The sequence below is a fragment of the Papio anubis genome, chromosome 15, assembly GCF_008728515.1.
Source record: "Papio anubis isolate 15944 chromosome 15, Panubis1.0, whole genome shotgun sequence".
NCBI classification, from domain to species: Eukaryota; Metazoa; Chordata; class Mammalia; order Primates; family Cercopithecidae; genus Papio; species Papio anubis.
This window is the reverse complement of record NC_044990.1, coordinates 68,730,664-68,744,866: the sequence shown is the minus strand read 5'-3', so window position 1 is coordinate 68,744,866 and position 14,203 is coordinate 68,730,664. Positions and strand designations below refer to the sequence as shown.

The 14,203-nt window shown below is 35.2% G+C and overlaps 1 pseudogene; it reads right to left on the bottom strand.

Annotated features, from left to right (window-relative positions):
* LOC100997199 overlaps nt 1-14,203 on the bottom strand; it is a 44,510-nt pseudogene that overhangs the window by 11,207 nt on the left and 19,100 nt on the right.

Sequence of the window (14,203 nt, the reverse complement as noted above, 5' to 3'; positions counted from 1 at the left end):
GCAGTTTAGATTCAAGATGCATTTTTTAACATTTTTCTGCTTCTCTAGTCTTAGCTTTGAGATGTGCTTCAGAATCCTTCCCCTCCCTTGCTGGCACTGCATTTGGTTATCTAATTATTTGCTTGCTTAAAATTTCCGGGGTTAATCTTGAAATGAACCAGGCCTGGATACTCAGTTGAGGAATTCCCTCCCATTTAGAGATCACTTCAAGTCAATTACTCTACAACCCAGTCATTGCTGAGATGGTGTCAGCCTGTACTTCGGATGGACACTAACTCAAGTTGGTTATTGAAGCAACACATGTAGACCCCATATCCCGGACCATTTTCGTGTGCTTCTCACACTTAGTTTCCCTTCTTAAATTCATTCGAAATTGTGTTTTAGAGGCATGAGCCAGGCCATTTCCAAACTGCTATTTGATTAACGAAGCTGCTTTCCCTTCACTAAACCTTACCTTTTAATAGGCTTCTCAGACAGTGAGCACCGGGACTTGTATGTGGTTACAATACTAACTAAGGATTTCCCAGTTTTCATCAAAGACTGCAACTCAAAAGATTCAAATTATGAAATCCATCTAGGAAAAAAAATTTTTACAAGAGATGTGAATGTACAACCACACTGGAATAATTTACCCAAATTTTCCCTCCTATCAGATCAACCATAAATCTAGAAAAATAATGACAAAGCTATTTTGAGACACTAGATTGCATCCAGATCAGGATTGTGATCCTTAAAAGAAGAAAAAGACACACACATTGTCCGTGAGCTGGGGTGTTGTGCTTAAATGTAGTATGCAGTTTTGCTGAACTGAGAATGCAGGACTTCGGTGCTACTGAAGCTAGAATTTATGGGCAGAATATGAGAGAGAACATGACTACACAGCGCTGAAACCCCAGAGAGTAAGCAGGGGTTACCATTGGTTCTTGGCTGGGGAATTAGCTGCACGCAGGCAGGGTGAATGTTCATGGGGCTTTTTGATGAGTTATTTCTGAGGGACTGGGAGCCAAGCAGAGGTGTCAGAGGTCATGCAGGCTTGGGAAGTGCAGGGATCCTGTCCCAGCCTGGCTAGAGAGACCTCACTGTGTACACTGCACATTCAGCAGAAACCTCAGAAAAGTCAAGCCTTAGCAGTAAGGACTTACACCCTTGGATAAGAAAAAGTGACTAAAGACATAACAAAAATAAGCAAGTTCCAACAAAAATTAAAATCACACTGAAAGGGTCAATAAAGTCTACCAGTAACTTTGGTTTAGATAAAATTAAAACACTAATTAATAAGATATAAAAGAACCAGATGGAACCTACATATATTATCTGATATTTAAAATTTACTGTATAAACATAACAGCAGATTGGACATAACAGAAATAAGAGTCGATGAACTTCAAGATATATTGGTAGGAATTGTGTGATTGGCAGGAATGGGAGAAAATAGTCAAAAATAAAGAAACAGAGCATCAGTGATACTCAGTAAGAAAAGAAAGGGAGTTGGGGGAAGAAAGAGAGAGGGACAAAGACAGAGGCAAAGGGAGAAAAATATTTAATGAAGCGAAGTCAAAATGTTCCCAAAATTTGAAATTAAAACATCAAAACTATAATTCTGTAAGCTTTTTAAATACAAATAATGTCATACCTAGACACATTATAATTGAATGCTGAACATAAAATAATAAGAAAATTTTTGAAAATGCCTGAAGAGGGCTAAAAAAAGACATATTATACATAAGAAAGCTACTAAATGAATGATGGTTTACTTCTGAGAGGGTAATGAAAAAGCACAAAGTGCTGAACAATGACAGAACAAACTCAGGATCATATATTTAATGAAAATATCCTTAGAAAATGCAAGTGAATAAAGGCATTTTCAGACAGACCACATTGGGGAGGATTTGAAGACAGTTGACCTTCACTAAAACATATGCTCTAGGGAGGTTTTTAAGATGAAGGAAATGGAATGTGATGGACATTTGAATGTAGGGTAAATATTAAAGGACACCAGTGACAGTAAATATGCACAAATATAAAATACCATTTGTTGTCCTAATTTACTGAAAAGACATTTGCATGTTTGAGACACAAAATACACTGTTGGGATTAAAATATACATAGAGGCCGCACATGGCGGCTCATGCCTGTAATCCCAGCACTTTGGGAGGCCGAGGCGGGTGGATCACCTGAGGTCAGGAGTTTGAGACCAGCCTGGCCAACACGGTGAAACCCAGTCTCTACTAAAAATACAAAAAAATAGCTGGACGTGGTGGTGGGTGCCTGTAGTCCCAGCTACTAGGGAGGCTGAGGCAGGAGAATCACTTAAACCCAGGAGGCAGAGGTTGCAGTGAGCTGAGATGGTGCCATTGCACTCTAGCCTGGGCAACAAGAGTGAAACTCTGTTTCAAACAAACTAATTAATTAATTAATTACATATATATAGAAGTAAAATATACACATTTATAGCAAAATAGACAGTGATATTTAGAATTACATTGTTGAAGGATTTACTTTGCATTTCATGTAAGTTGTCATGACATTAATTCTAAATTATTTGTGTCAACATAGCTAATACCACTGTAGTCACACAGGAGATTAGTTCATTGTAATGGTGACTGTCTTAAACCTTGAGATGTACTTGTCTCACAGGACCTGGTTAAGAAAAGATAAAAACTAAGTAAAAAACAAAACATTCTATTCTTACTCTACTTAATCTTCCTGTGGAATTCCATTCATTTCTACAATTTCAACTAGTATGCATATACTCATGTCTCTCAAATAGTAAACACCAGCTTACCTATTGAATATTTATCTTTGCTAATTTCACCTCAAAATCTACATATACAAAACTTGCCATGTCATTTTCATCTCCAGTTATACTAAGAGTAGGTGTCTTATCTCAGGGAATGGCGACATTCTCCATTTGTTGCACAAGCCGCTGTCTAGGGAGCATCCTTTAATCCTTTTCCTGCCCCTCACCTAGCCCTCATCTGGGATGTCACAGTAGCAAGACTTTGACCATATAACAATTGTTGAGAAACAATATTTGTGTTAGTCTTCGGAGGCCATACAGCTGCAGTGCAGATGCATAGCTGTGTAATGGTAAAAAAAAAAAAAAAAAAGAATGGGAACTCAACTTACCTGTTTAACCCTCAATTATTATTATACAAATCCTCATAACAATGTGATATAATTTCTAATAGTGCAGAGACTACAGCCAATAGAAGGAACCCAGCTGAGACATTCAGGTGTGTTTACTCCTCTACATTAACTCTGTTTACAATACTTAGGGAAGTTGAAATGTCTTTACTAGAGAGAGAAGAAAAATTGCTCTTTAACGGGAACCCCCAGATATGCTATGGTTCTCTTCAATATATTGTTTTTGTTTAGTTTTGTTATTTTTTTTTGTCAAACGAACTTATTTTATAATGATATTTGGGATTGTTTTGATGTCCTATACAACATTTACTTCATCAAGCAAGTTGCAAATTGACCTTCCACCAGATGAAAACATCAGATGTCAGCTTATTAGAAAGAACATTCCAGGATGCTCAGAATGGGAAAGTATGCATCCTTCAGCCAAATTGCTTAATTAATGAGTACCCCAGATGGGAGAGGTTATGGTCAATGTAAGGGAAATTTTACCTTGGTACGGAAATATTTTAACCATATATATTTTATCCAATTACGTAAATGAATACACTGTGAATAAGAAATAACTGGAGATATATAAGCTCAACTAACTCAACATGCTTTGATTTTATTCCCTGTGTTCTAATGCCTTTTGATATAAACTTGCCTACGATCCCCAGAGTAAGAAGATTTTATGGGCCCTGTAAAAATTAATTAGCCAAAAGAAAAATCTAATTGGTTAGGGGATACAAGAGACATTAATACCCATTAGATAGTTCAAGTACTAGTGGTCGCAGATGAATCAATTTGTCTCTTTTCTATGTTAAATAGAGTAATCAAGGTTTATAGGACTGCACTGTAAACATAAAGGGTCAGTAACACCTTTTCAGACACATTTGTCCTTGCACTAAATTATGACCCTTAATTAGTAAATTTTAACTAGACTGTAAAATGAAGATCTTGATGCTTGGATGAAGGGGCCAAACAAATTATAGTCTGTTGGCAAAACCCTGTGACATTAGACAGGGGATAAATCTCTTTCTTGCTGGGGGCAAATGAAGGTTTGTGTGAGGTTAAACTTCTTGCCAACAGAAAAAAATACCTTTTCCCCTCATCGTCCCTGTAATGGACTTGACCAGAAATACCGCTGTGCCTGGGTTGATGAGGGTGTTATCACTACCGGTGTGACTTATTTGGTCAAATGCCTTTTAGAGAGGCTACAGTGAAAACCTGCCAAACAGAGAAGCTCAGAGACCTTATACTTGGCTGGAATGAAAGAGAATGGAACTACTGGTTTTGCTTTTACTCACGCTATTAGCTTCTCAGAAAAATGCAGAAGGAAAGTTAAAAACAGGTGAGCTGACACAGTCTAATCAGCAAAGTCATGCAAGGCTATATAGCAGTCTGATTTTCAAAGTGGTTGCAATGAATTGACAAAAACCTACCATCTCACAGTGAAATACCGCGTAGCCTTCCAAACTCTGTCATTAAAGAGTGACATCAGCTTCTGACAAAACAGCATCAAAATCTACTGATATTGCATCTGCTGCTGGTTTAAACCTACACTGGACACTTCATGCTGGTTTATTCCTACATTAAGAGTGGTCGCTGAATTGGACCACCGTGATTGACCACTTATAAAATAAGACTAAAAAATATCCTGAAGTGACAACTGAAGACAGGCTATTTGAAAGACTGAATAGAAAAGAAAAGAAAATTTAAAAACAGATTGCTTGGCTTAAAACCCAAGTCCAGAAATAAAACCTAGTTATTTTATGAGTGGGTTATGGATAAACGTTCAGATTTGATAAAAACCCCAGATATTCTGATAATCTATATAAAAGAGAAATTTCCAAAATGGGATGAAAATGATACAGCACTCTGTTTGATATGTTAACCACTGTATCAACTAGAAGTGGTTAAGAATGTTATGGGGTGATGCTGTCTTCCTGAATTGACTTTGGAAGATCCAAGTACCTTTTTCCAAAACAATCCCCCTCATTTAAATAAGGCATATATAATCTCAATATCTTTCTCATGTAGAACTTATGCCTTGTGATAGTATTGATTTCACTCCTTTGTATATCTGTATTACAGGTTCTTTGCCCTGCAATTTAAAATATATTCTTAAGTCACATGTTTTTGGCTAATTCATTGATGTATCAATAATTGAAAAATGTTGGAGATAATGTAATTGTGAATAAAATAGTCATATTTTGTCCTCCTTTAGAATTGCTACATTTTTATTTGATATTTGAAATTTAGTCAAATTGTAAGTATTACAAAAACATAGGTATCTTAAAAGTGCCTGATAATTTTAATCCAGTGAAATAAGAAATTGTAGCATTGGTTCTGGTTGTTCATTTGAAAGCCCTGCTTGAGTGCAGGTTTCTGTGCAATGGTAAGAAAAATAATTTAAGAATGTGGTACATCCATTGAAACATGACTTATTGTTAGAAAAATACCCTATAGCAATGTGCCATAATGTTTAATAGTTCATACAAATCTGCTACTTGATAGAACAGAACTGGGGCTTTCAGAGACATTATTTCTATTGTGCTACCTTGGCTTGGAATTCTTAAGGATGGTGAAAATCATTTATCAAAAATTGAAGCCGCTCTTTAACAGGAATTACCATTTATACTGTGGTTCTGGAACTCTACATTATTTTGTATTATTTTCTGTTAAGTGAATAGCATTTTGCAGACATTTGTGAAAAACATTGGGGAAAACATAGGCACAATGGGGAAGAACTTAAATGAAATACATGGGGAACAACATTGCAGCCAGGAAATGAAAGAGGCATCAGAGATAAGGCAGGAAATTATATCTCCAGAGGAACACTTGTGAAGGCTCATGAAAATACTGAGATTTATTCTTGTGATTATAGAGTATCCTCCTCTTACACACCTTACAGCCAACTAGAATAAGACACCAGTATAATAACAGTGGATTATAGGTAAAAGAGAAAGAAGACACAGACTCTTTCTGAGAAAAATGATTAGAAAACCCAAAGTCAAGAGGGAGACAACAACAAGGACACTAGGGAAATTTGTAGATTTTAGCACCTACAGCTACAAAAAGACTTTTAACCCAACCCACCTCCTACCCAGATTAACGTAAAACTTCATGCTAAATGCCTATTTATGTCAGTTCCCATTACCCAAAACACCATGTCCAGCTTTTAGGAAAAACTTGCAAAACATTGTAAAAGACAAGAAAAAATATAATCTGAAGAGAAAAGCAACCCTGACAACCAGACTCAGATAATGCACAGATACTGAAATTATAAGATGGATAATTTAGAATAACTATAATTACTATGTTAAAAGAAATAATGGGAAAAAAAGTAATGAGAGAAAACAGATGGATGATGTGAGAAGAGAGATAGAAATTCTAATAAATAAATAAATAAATAGATGAAGTCCTAGAACTGTGCCAGGCACAGTGACTCATGCCTGTAATCTTAGCACTTTGGGAGGCTGAGGCAGGTGGATCACCTGAAGTCAGGAGTTCAAGACCAGCCTGGTCAACATGGTGAACTCTCATCCCTACTAAAAATACAAAAAATAGCTGGACGTGGTGGCACATGCCTGTAGTCCCAGCTACTGGGGAGGCTGAGGCAGGAGAGCTTGAACCTGGGAGGTGGAGGTTGCATTGAGCCAAAAATACGCCACTGCACTCCAGCCTGGGTGATAGAGTGAGACTCTGTCTCCAAAAAAAAAAAAAAAAAAAGGTCCTGGAACTCAAAAACAGTAGCAAAAATGAGAAATATTTTGATGAGCTCATTAGTAGACATGACATGTCTGAAGAAGGAGTTAGTGAGCCAGAAGATACGTAAACAGAAATATTCCCACATGAAAAGCAATAATAATAATAAACAATATCAAATAAATGATATCAAAAGGAGTAACCTGCCTGTAAATAGAATACCAGATGAGAAAAAAAAATAAGACAGAGAAAGACAGAGAGGAAAATGCAGAAAGAGAGAAAGGAGATGAAGACGTATTTGAAGTAACAATGAATGAAAACTTTTCAAAATTAATGACAGACATAAAATCACAGATCAGAAAGCTTAGAGAACAGCCAGCAAAATAAAAACCAAAAGAAACATAGCTAGTAATAAGACATAACTTCAGAAAACCAAAGGCAAAGTGAAAATCTCAAAAGAGGCTAGGGATAATGAATGTGAAACTACCCTACTTATAGAAGAGGAAGAGTAAGAGTTACAGCAGACTTCTCGTGAGAAACCATGCAAGAGAAAGGAAAGTGGAGTGAAATTTAAAGTTTTGCCAGAAATAAAATAATGAATAAAAACACCAACAGAAAATTCTATATCCAGTAAAATTATCCTTCAAAGTTTCAAAAGAATAAAGACTTTCACAACTGAAAGCTGAGGTAATTCATCATAAGCAGATGTGCCCTACAAAATTGGTTAAAGAATTTATGAAGAAATAAAATAATAGTTTAGAAACTTGAAGCAAGAATCAAAGAACATCAGAGAAGGATTACAAAGAGTATCAGAGAAGAATTAAGTAAATATAACATATTATTTTATGTTAACTTATTCCTAGGTGATCTAAAAAATAACTTTAAATTAATAACAGTAATGTGTTAAATGATTTTTTACATACAAATAAATGAAATGTCACAAGAGACAGAAAAGAGAAGTTGGAAATATGCAATTATAGCAGGCCCACACTGTACTCTTAAGTATGAACTACACATAGTGACTGTTTCAAATAGTCCAGTAGGGAAAGTGGGGAGAAAGAGTAACTTTATACTAAAGAAATCTGAAAAGCACTACTTTAGCCAGTTGATGAAGGTTAACAACAGAAGTGCTAATTCACATTGAAAGTATGTTTCCTTTATATGATACCATGAAATGGCACTTTATTTGTATGGTTTTCCTCGCCCAGACCCATAACCCCAGTCTAATCATGAGAAAAACATCAGACCATTTTCAATGGAGGGACATTCTTTAAAGCAGTTCAACTGGCAATACGCAAAACTGTCAAGGTCATCAGAAACAAGAAATGTCTGAGAGACTATCGCAGCTGACAGGAGCATAATAAATAAAAGTAATGTGATATTCTGGATAATCCTGAATAAGAAAAAGAATAGCAAGGAAAAACTAATGAAATCTGAATCAAATATGAATGTTAGTTAACATAATATATTAATATTAGTTCAATAATTATGGCAAATGTACCATACTAATGTAAGATGTGAATAGTCCAAACTGGGTTCGGGTATATATGAACTCTGTCCTATTGTTGTGACTTTTTAGGGGACAGGTGCATAATTCTTTTGATAGTTTATCTTTTTAAAATTGAATAACCAAAGACTTTAACTCAACATAGATAATAGGATAGCCCAATAAATTCACTCAATGAAAATGAAAGCATTTTGTCGTGAGACCAATAACAAGAGATTTAAGAAATCTTGAGCAGAGAGTTATTTATATTTGACAGATCACATCATTGTTCACCAAATGTACTACAAAATATGTTCCTTTCATTCATTAAGATTTTTATGGGGAATGTTCTTTTTTATTAGTTAATGAGATCAAAGAAAATTAGATAAAGCTATTTGTGTTTCATTGCTACTATATTCCCTACAACCTAAATTTTGCCAATCATGAGTGAGCCAAAGTAGATGTGTAGAATGTGGGATTTGAAGAGCTTTGAATTTGAATTTTGTGCTCCGAGGTTCATATAAAAGAGTTACTTAAGTATTAGTATTTAATACTACACTGTGGCCCAGCAATCATACTAATACATTATTTTGCTGATATTATAGATCTTACTAGGAAAGCAAATTTCTGTCCTAACTTCTAAATTCTTGAGAGATCTTTGGTTTTATCTATAAGTACTGGCAGTAGCTTATAATTTAAAATTACATTTGTTTTATAAATATCAAAATATTAATTAAAATATTTAATTAAAACATTAAAACCATAGATATGGAAATTACAAAATTATGCATTGTCAATATTTTGTTAAAAAATAGATGTCATTAGGGAAAATAAATGAAAAATAATGAGAGATAATGTAGGTATTTTAGTCTGTTCTCACACTGCTATAAAGACACACCTGAGACTGTGTAAGACTGGGTAATTTAAAAAGAAAGACAAAAAATGTAATTAGCTTATGGTTCGGCAGGCTTTACAGGAAGCATGACAGCATCAGCTTCTGGCAACTTCTCAGGGAGCTTTCACTCATGACTGAAGGCAAAGTGGGAGCAGGCATCTTACATGGCAAGAGCAGGACCGAGAGAGGGTGAAGGTACCACACACTTTTAAATAGCCAGATCTCGTGACAAGTTCATTATGAAAACAACATCAAAGGGATGGTGCTAAACCATTCATAAAACTTCCACCACCATGATACAACAATCTCCCGCCAAGCCCCACCTCCAACATTGAGGTTACAATTGAATATGAGATTTGGGTGGGGACACAGATTCAAACCATATCAGTAGGTATTAAAGTTTATTAATGTGACATTTAAATAACTGTGATTAATATGTTTAAGAAGTAAATAAAAAGAGAATTTCACCAGGAATTGCAATCCATTAAATATTAAATTTAAACATAAGTGTTGTAAAATATAACTCTTTTAAAAAATCCATAAAAAAATTTAACAGATGAGTCATTTGACAGATTTGTGAACTGAAAATGATATCAATAGACAATATTCAGATAGACAGTAAAATGTCAGAAACATAAAGAACACATGAAAAACAGCAAGAAATCTGATATATTGCAAGCTAACATAGTTCTAGAAGAAATTCTAGAAGATAAGAATTGAAACAATACAAAACTTGTGTTTGAAGTTTTCTCAAACTATTAAAGAATATCAATCCTGAGATAGAGCAATCTTTACAAATCTGAGTCATAATAATAAAAAGGGAACCACATCTAAGCTTGTCATACCGAAGTATGTAAACATTTAAAAAAGGTAAAATTCTAAATGTAGGCTACACAGAAATATTACTTTAAAGTAACAATGCTAAATTTAAGAGGTAATATTCCAGATGAAACAATGGAGCTCAGGAGAGCCTGAAATTGCTATCTCAAAAATGATGAAAAAATATCTTTCAACCCAGAAATCTAAAATTAATAAAAATATTCCTCAAAGTGAAATTCCAAGACACTTTTGGACAAATAAATATAAATTAATCATATATAGACCTGCAATAGTCATACTAATGCTGTTACTTCAGGTAGAAAATAAACCATTCCAAATAGAAATGTGAAAATTTTGAAGAAACTTATGACCCCCAAACAGGCAATTACGTGCAAAACTCTTAGTGAATGTCAACTGACGATAAAAGCTTAAATAGTAATAGTAAAAATAATGCTGTCTTGTGTGATTTAAAATACCTGAAATGCTTGGGTTCCTACAGAATTATGACAGTTGCCTGATTTCAAATCTCTCAACATTTTCTCAAAAATATCATACATGTGGAACAATGCAGGACAAAAACACTAGACTGAGAAGTAGCAATCTTTTACATTTGGGAGTGATCCAACTTGGAAGGAGAAGATGTCCAGTGGAACTAGGAAGAAAGGGGAAAAATAGCAGGTAGTAGAAATTAAGGCTTCTACAGAAAGTAAAATGAATTGCAAAATTAAGAACATGTGCTATCCCACTCTGCTCCAAAAGGCACCATCAGTTAAAGGCATTGTACCTCACTTTATTAATCAAAAAAGGCACCTGTGAAGTGAGAACTACAGAAGGTTATCAAAACCTTTAATTTTGGCCTATATACTCATTATTTCTGGTCCAGAAAAGTGCAACACATTTAAAAGTGAGAAAGAAATTTATATGGTTTGGATTTGTGTCCCTGCCAAAATCTCATGTTGAATTGGAGGAGGGGCCTAGTGAGAGGTGATTGAATCATGGGGGTGGATTTCCCCTTTGCTCTGCGCATGATAGTGAGTGAGTTCTCACGAGATCTGATGGTTTAAAAGTGTGTGGCACTTCCCCCTTTTCTCTCTCTCTCTCCTGCTCCAACATGGTAAGACGTGATTGCTTCTATTTTCCCTTCTGCCATGATTGTAAGTTTCCTGAGGCCTCCCAGTCATGCTTCCTGTTAAGCCTGGAACTGTGAGTCAGTTAAACTTCTTTTTTTCATAAATTACCCAGTCTTAGTTAGTTCTTATAGCAGTGTTAAGAATGGACTAGTACAGAAATACACAGTTAGAAGGCATACGTAGCTACTATAGTAATACAACAATATAAAAATCAAAATGTTTTTAACGTTAAGACATCATCTGATAAAATTTATATCTAGACCATTTACAAAAAAAAGAAGAAAACTAACACAACATTCAGATTTAAATATGTACATACTATTTAACAGAAAAAAGAGTTTATCAATGGGCTTAAATTTGTGATATTCAAATGATTTGCCATATATCCACATTCCTGGAGTGGATTATTGAAGCCTCATTTATGTCACTAATTATAAGATGTAAATTGAATCTGAAGTTAAAAGACACACTTATTAATTTTAGTCTCGTATATCTCTGGCCAAAGGCAAAGAAGGTTACTATATGGGCTAGTATAGCTTGTCCTAATTATTACGGAGAAATTAGTTTGTTCCTATATCTTTGGTATGTGACGATCTATTCGTAGGTAACCTGTTAACACTTCCATTTCCACTAGCAAAAGTTAATGAAACATTACAGCAATCAATGCAAGTGTGGGTAGGATCACTGAGGCTACAGATAGTTTAGAGATGAAGTTTTTGTTCACCCCAATGCTCACATCACCTTCCTCCTTTGACAGAGGGTTCCCCATTATATTTTGCTATTTGGTGGCTTTAGATGGAGGCTTGAAAGCCAAAAAGGGAAAAAAGACTTGCTTCTTCCAGTTCACTTGCTAGTCCTACAAGCTTCCCCCTAGCAATGGCCCTTGCCCTGACCTGAATCTCATCTCTATTAAGCCCTTCCTCTGGACTCCACAGATATTGTCACTAGCTAGATAACACCTCTGAGGCCTATGTCTTAGAATTTTGGAGTCTCTTAAGCAAGCTTTCAGGTTTTGATAAAGCCAACGTTAATTTTGTTGTCATTATGAAGGATAGCCTTCAACTTGGCAACTGCTTCCTGTGATTATTGCGTTGTGTTATACAACACAATTAGTACCTGGTGTGGGTGTGGACAAGAGGCTCCTACCTATTTTTCTGACGAACGTTTGGTGGTGCTGCCAGATACTCCCTTGCTCCCCACCAAGATGGTCCCAACTTCCCCTAAGACCACACCCACACTCCATTTGGGGCAGAGAGTGGCAGAGTCACAGGCTGCTGATGGAAGAGGGAGCTGGGTAGGGCATGGAGCACCAAAAGTCAGGAAATAGGCTGCTAAGAACCCAACCCAGGAGTGGAGGGAGGCAGTGTGGAACAGCCATGTATGAGCCGAGACTCCAAGTTCCGGCATATGCTTCATTGTCTCATCTGACTTCACATACAAAGCACACATTCATTGATAAAATTATTGTGAATTTCAAGATGGCAACCACAGAGCATTAAACTCTTTCTATACTGGGGTTTTGTGTGACTGCACCGGTTGCTTATCTACGATGCCAGCTCTGTACACTGGCAAGGTAAATGCAAACACTTTACTATTATTCAATAAGGAATGCAAATTGCACATTTTCAAGGTCTGTGTAATATGAATGAGAGGATGAGGTGTGATTAACTTTTTAATTGCTTCTACAAATTAAGTGCCTGTCTGGTACTTGGTAATTTTTTCCCTTGAATCATTTCCTCAGACTGTCTGACTCAATTGCCAGAATTGCTCTATAAATTGCAGTTTTTTTGTTGTCTGAAAATCATAATGATTTTACAAGAATGTGGCATCACTCTATATAAGTATGTTTATATCATGCATGTTGACAAGCTTATCAAATACTTAATGTGGTCTAGAACCATTTCATTTCTTTTAAATTTAATTAAATATAGGTATTAAAATTTTACTATAATTTTACTATAACTTTTCTTTCCTTTTTTCTGTTTGATGAATACATACATTTATGATCCCTTATCAAAGTAGTAGCTTTCTTTTTTACCTGATCACAGAATTTATACAAAATTAATCACTGATTTGCTGATGGTTGGAGAAGAAGGTAATACACATGGCCTTTAATTTATTTCTTGATTAACTAATGGAAGGTGCTACCTGAAAGGAATGAAAGCAGATAACACAATTTATTTCTTTTTTACAAAGCTGCTAATGACCAATCTCCTATAAATAGGCAAAATATATTTTAGATGAAGAGGGATTTTTAGGAAATTCATTTAGCAGGATACCCTTGGTTTGGCATTGCATAGGCAAAGCAAAACTAGGATATAGGGATTGATGAGGTATGGCTTTTGGTAGCATATTCCATAAGCTATACCAAGTCTAGAAAGTCTGGGATACAAAGTAGTGCTGTTTTACCATGTATATAGTAACTAACCTGTATCCACTGTTAAAGGCCCCATACATTGCCCAGGGCCAAAAAGCTTATGTCTGATATGTGAAGGAAGGAATCACTCTAACCCCGTTTCTCCTTTGTTTATTTATTGAATAATTAAAATAATGGGCAGAATCTCTGAACTGAGTCTAATTTGGCAGTCAAATTATTTTCATAATTACAAACATATTTGAATTTAAACTTAAGGACAAAAATATGTGTCTTAGCCCCATATATTTCAAGCCACTTGCCCTTTAAAATTTTGAAATTTGAAACAATGTGTTTGACACAAAGCCATTTATCCGGAAAAAGCGGGAAGAGAAATTCTTGATGTTAATGCACACAATTATACACACTTAAAACATTTTAAAAGCTGTCAACTTCTTGGTTCATCAACCTTAACAGCAACCCATAAAAATGCTCTTGTTTTGTACATCTTTAATTTGAAAAGCAGAGAAGCATGATGTTGTACAGCTTTGATAGCATCTGTCACTCACATCGGGGACATAAGTTTGTTTCCGTAATGTGCCTTATCTATATTGAAGTTTTTGCCATAAATCTTATTTTTTAAATAAGTAAATTCATGAAGCTTATAATCGGCACATTATGTACAATTT